We start from the raw sequence: 6,000 nt of genomic DNA on the forward strand, positions 1-6,000 counted from the left end.
CCGCGGGCAAGCAAGGCTTGCAATAGTAGTAAGGGAGGTACTAAGAGAGGTAGGAGGGGAGACGCTACAGCTAAAGGCAGGGTCGCTAAGGCTAGGTACCAGAGGCATCAGAGGTAGGGCGCGCGGAAGGGATACAAGCTAAGCGAACTAGGCGTAGGTAAGTTAAGCAGCTGAAGTAATATAAGGGGAGGGTATAGTAAACAAGATTATAGATTTTGACGCTTACGGCGCCTTAATGGTTAGGGTTCTGTATAGATTACATCGTGAGATATATTATTACGAATTATAGCTATTCGATTTTTATTACGGGTTTAAACGATTCAGCCGCTGCAAGGTTGATTGATTTTAGCGATGGTGGTCATAGTGTTAAAGGTAATCAATGCTTTTTATCGCAGCGAGAAATAATAATCATCTACGCCGTCGTAATACCGTTTATATATCCCTTGTTATCTATATTATATATATCTTCGTTAGGAACGTTATAAGCGAGCTGTATTATTACAAATAGGTAGAACCAATTTTCTACCGTATTATAATTAAAGGTATGTTTCCAAGCTTAATATAGTATATATATATATGGTAAACATATAATTCGTTATAGCGTTATAGAAAGTTAGTATACTATTTATCGTTAAAAGGCTTAATGCTGTTTTCTATATAAAAGAGACGGGTTGTAAAGTTATAAAGAGCGTTAGTAGTTATAGGCTAGCCTTAAATATCTAGCTGGTAACAAGCTTCAACTACTACCTCTTCTTTAGCCATCGAAAGGCGTTGCTTATAGGTATAAGCGTTTCTGGGACTGTAGTGCTCGCTGTTAACATGGTCTTGTAAATATACTTCGGGGAATACTGTACAGACCAGCTGCTTTTCGTACAGTGAAATTTTCGTTGCGAATTGTATCGAGTACGTACTGTATACGCTGTTCTTTAGGGTTAGTTTCAAAGCTCCTCGATATATTTAAAAGAGGGAAAAGCCTACCTGTTGGAGCGAGTTATTGGTGTTAATATTGTTCGAGCTGGTCGAAATGATAGAGCTTAGAACAAACAAGTTGGTACAATTCACACCTGAGCGAACTCACCGGTCGGCCGAACTCGATACGGGTCACGTTATTTTATACAAAGGCTTTTCAGTCTTCCTAAGGACCAACTACTCTCTTATGCTACCGCAGTAAGTCAGCTGTAAAGTAGCTAGGCATACTCAGACCTTTAACCACTTAGCTACTAAAGGAAAGTACGCAACTAGACCATATACATAGCTTACCTATAGATACATTGCTAAAGCTAGGTAGAAATATACTATTTTATTACTGGTTAGATTAAACCTATCAATACTATCTCTTACAAGCTTCCATTGATAATCTATTCATAGCAAACATATACCTGTAAGTAACGGTAGCATTATTGCTTTCGAGAACTTTCTACGCAGTTTTAAACTCGACACACTTATGCTACGGATTATCAATACTTCTCTGTCTACAACCTGTAGTGAGATAGATTTATAATGTTTTACAGAGCCTACTGAACCATATGATATCTATTATACAACAGGTTAAAGTTCAAACGTAAACTCAGATCGAAGGTAAGCTAAAATAGGATTAAACTAATAATATAGTATACTCTGTGAAACGGATTTTATAGCTGAGGTAAACCATAACAAATAAGTAGTTGAATTCTCTTACATTGTTGAGATATAGCAGCGCTTTCCAAGTTTTTCAGTTGTTCGAAAATAGAGTAGCAGAGCAAACCCTTACAACAAGTCCATACAACAGTTCAACTAACATCAAGGGTCTAGTTAAGCTTTATTGCATTAACTAAACGAAATGCAACAGTAATAGATACTGGGTTTAGTATTTACTCACTATATCAAGGTTAGGAACTATTACTGCGTAATTTGCGTACCAGATTCAAGTGTTTTGACGCTCTGACAAGAGCAGAGTCGTTCAATTAAATATTTAATGGCTGTTCACGGTGATTGGATTATTAACCCGGTAGCATATATCAATAGATATACGTGGTGCAGTACATATTTCTTACATGCCAACTTTGATCGAGTCTTGGAGTTGCTTCCTTTATTAATTTTACCACTTCATAGAAGAGTATATATACCTTTGCTAGCCCAGCTGGTTGGATGATCATCCGTAGAGTATAGATCAAATGTTGAAAAAGTAATTGGGTTTCGAGTGGCTTTACGCAACAGTATAGTAACGCAATTATAAATTGAAAGGAAATGCAGCATAGGACGTAAGTGTAAAGCATCGTAAAGTGGTATACATATATCTCCTAAGAACATATGTAACAAAGACCAAGGTTATACTATAGAGTAAGTAACTAGCGTTTAACTGGCTTCAAATTTATTAATGTTGCCGTAAGGGTATAGACAGAGCAAATCTAAGGTATTTGAACCTAGTAAAAGGTATAACTATTCTTAGATTTCCATTTACGCATAACAGTATAAGCTGCTTTAACTCCGTTGCTAGATGTAATTGCCTTTAATATTGAGAGGGATCGACTTGAAACTTAGCAGTTAATTTTCATAGTTAAATCCAACATTAGTTACGTTAGGAAAAGCCCTACAGGAGAAGCAGAGAAGACGCAATTGGTGTAACGTGACCGACAGGGTTTTTGGCCAGCCAGGGTTTTTGGCCACCCCCTTTTCCCCACCTGCCGGGTCAGCCTACAACACTAAAATCAGGAGTCTCGCGATGACCATAAGCAATACAAACAGGGCAGTTTTGAGGCTATTCGCAATTAAACAGATACATACAAACGCAGAGAAATTAAAAGAAGGCTGGCGGTAAGGAGACAAGTAAAACACACAGTCAATTAGTCAGTCAAATAAGTTAGTAGCTCTGGGCAGCTCTTTCCAAGCGATCTTTGCGATCTTAACTACCCTACGTCTAGATGCATAATGTTCCTTCTCTTTAGCTTCCTCTGCTGCACGTACCTTTCGCTTATACTCCTCCTGGCGATAGTCCTCTACCGTTAAGATTCGAGCCCCCTTGACCTGCCTTTTCTTGCTTTTCTTCCTACCGTTTTTCTGTTTGTTAACGAGCTTGTTGGTTAAAAACTGGAGGGCAAGATTATCAGCTTGGAGGCTTTCGTAAGCGGATTTAATGTTAGTAACGTATTGTTTTACTGGGCTGCCGTACAGCTGAACCAAGTCCCTAAGTAAGCTATCGATCCTGGATGCTAAAGCCCCTGTAACGAAGAACTCTGCTTGGCGACCTTGCGAATCTGTAAGGCGTACTGTTAGAGTTGCTGGGCGCGAGGCAGGGCTATCTCCTGGGCGAGGGGTAGGGCGAGGGGCAGGGCGAGGGGCAGGGCTATCTCCTGGGCGCGAGGCAGGGCCATCTCCTGGGCGCGAGGCAGGGCTATCTCCTGGGCGAGAGGCAGGGTAAGGGGCAGGGCGTTTAGATGGGCATCCTAGAGTAGCGTAGACCTTTTCGGGGTTGAAGGGCAGGAGACCTGCGCTACGCTAACCGCTGGCGATATTCTTCCTTATCGTCTTCCTCGCCTGGGTATAGTAGGTGAGGAACTGGGCGTTGGAGACCTTTACGGCGCTAAGGAAAGCGCCTTCGTTGACCAGGCGCCTGTACTCGGTAGCTAGAGGGCTGAAAACGCTTACATTGAGAGGCTGGAGGGCGTGGGTAGCGTGGGGAGGAAGGTACAGGGGTACGATATCGTGGTTGGCGTAAAAGTCGACGAATTTGGGCGAGATATAGCTAGCGTAGCCGTCGAGGATAAGGAAGCGATATTTCGATAGCTTCCGGGGCGCGGTATACCGCTTAAAATGCTAAACCTACTCCATCGCGATCTCGCAGTCGGTCCAGCTATTCGGGGAGGCGCGAAGGACCGTTTTCGCATCGATAGTTGCATCGTCGGGGACCTAATTTGGCTGTACTACCTTGCCTTCGAAGATAATAAATAGTGGAAGAAGGTAGCTATTACCGGAGATACATTCGATTACAGAAACCTACTCCTTATTTCCTGGTTGTGTAACGAAGGCTTCTGTATCGCGCCGAGGGATAATAACCCGCTGGCTTATCCCAACGCCCTTTATACAGCCCTTTTCGTCTATATTATAGATGTCGTCGTCGGGTACGTTGTACGCGAGGCGGGCGGTTTGGAACAGCTCGAACCAGTACTTAGCGGTATTGTAGTCGAGGGCATCTTTGCGGGCTTAATCTATCGCGCGAGCCCGCCGGACCTGTAAGTCTGGGTGGCGAGAAAGGAAATTGCGATGCTATCGCTGGCCGAGGGGGGTTTTATCGCCTTTTACCTAAAGAAGCTGCGTTGCAAGGTTGCGAATAGCTTTAATAGTTATCGGCCAGCCCCAGGCATTAAGCTGATAATAGGCCTTGACTACTGCTTCTTCTTCGGCTAGCGAGAGGCGTTGCTCTTTCGAGTGTGCGGTTTTTTGCGGCTGGTGCTTGTTGGAACGGCGGTTGGCGAGAGTGTTGCGGTTGAGATCGAATAAATGAGTAGCCTGGCGAAGGCTTATCTTTGGATTGACAGCAAGTGCCTCGAGCGCGCGTTGAATACGCAGCTCTTTTTCGTCAACACTGTTCGCCATCTTGAGAGGCCTTCTGAGCATCGAAAAGAGGGAAAAACGCACCTTAGAGAGCAGGTTGTTAGTGTTGAACGCTGTTCGCTTGGTTGTGATCGATGTCAGGAGGTGGCTTGCGATAGTCGACTTGGCGGAGCTGCATGTGGCCAAAAACCCTGGCTGGCCAAAAACCCTGTCGGTCACGTTATAGTTTAGATGCTAAAATATCTATTATTTGAAACGTAGACTACGCTAGAGTCGTAGTACGGATGGGGCCTCCCAAATACCTCCAGAGTATTGTTATACTTTATACGGTTTGTCAAGGAGAAGTAGTGCTTTTACTGTCCTAGGGAGTTTAGTACAGCTTCAAGTAATATTAGCTTAGTCTCCTACATATATATACCTGCGTGTAGTTTAATTATCTTAATAATCATTGATGTATTTCTAACCATTATAGTTTCATCACAATAGCGATAAAGCACTTAAATTCACCTTCGTTCATCACCCGATATTGTATCCCAAAGCTGTTGCGGGTAATTCCCTAAGGTCTATATATTCGGGATTATCCTCATTGAAAGGTTAGAGTAATAGTTTATCGACTCATTATTCACTGCAACGTAAACGCTATAATAGGTTTAATACAATTAGCATCAGCAGACCAACTAACAACACAAGCATCGTAGCTAAACTTCAAACGCACACAGAATTGCGAGCGCCAATATAAACCAGAGACATCAACAAGGGTTAAATTTCAAGAATGGGATGCCTCTCGCTCCTTCACCCCAAGCATCAATATACTCCGCAAGCTTTTACGTCTGGTTATGCGATGTATATTTAAATACAACGCACTAAGCAGATCGGCGATATCATATCCTGTACCGAATTATGCCAAGTTTCCCCGACTTGCTAGTATACTACGCATCATTCAAAGTAATCTCTACAAGTCAGATACAAAACGTATTGTCGACATAACTAGTATATATACCCCATCTGCCCCTTGATTGCTTCGTCTGAAGGTATTGAAAGCAACGTAAATGCTTTCTGCTGTCTAACAAACGAGTAACTGTATACCATCTATTATCAGTTTACATAGCCTTGAATAACTAGTTTAACGCTTGTACTAAAGTCTATGGAACTTAGGGACCTAGGTCTCTTCGCAATGTCTGCTTTATAACTGTCTATATATGCTCGATCAGGTTGAGGTTTGGCCTAAAGATATAGTTAAACCTAAAAACCGTTTTCTGCTACCTACTTTATTGTGACCTGGGCTGTTTAGATACGCATATTGTCTCGTACCAAAAAAACATACTAGGATTATAGTATAGTATTTAGCCTTTGGGTCTAGATATAGCTGTTGGCGGCTAAGCTACCTCGAGATCTATAATCCCGCTTTATATTTTATTATGCGAACCCGCCTCTGTTTTAAATTTACGCCAATAGTCTAATTGCAATCAC

Source organism: Remersonia thermophila, chromosome 2 (assembly GCF_042764415.1).
Source record: "Remersonia thermophila strain ATCC 22073 chromosome 2, whole genome shotgun sequence".
Lineage (NCBI taxonomy): Eukaryota > Fungi > Ascomycota > Sordariomycetes > Sordariales > Chaetomiaceae > Remersonia > Remersonia thermophila.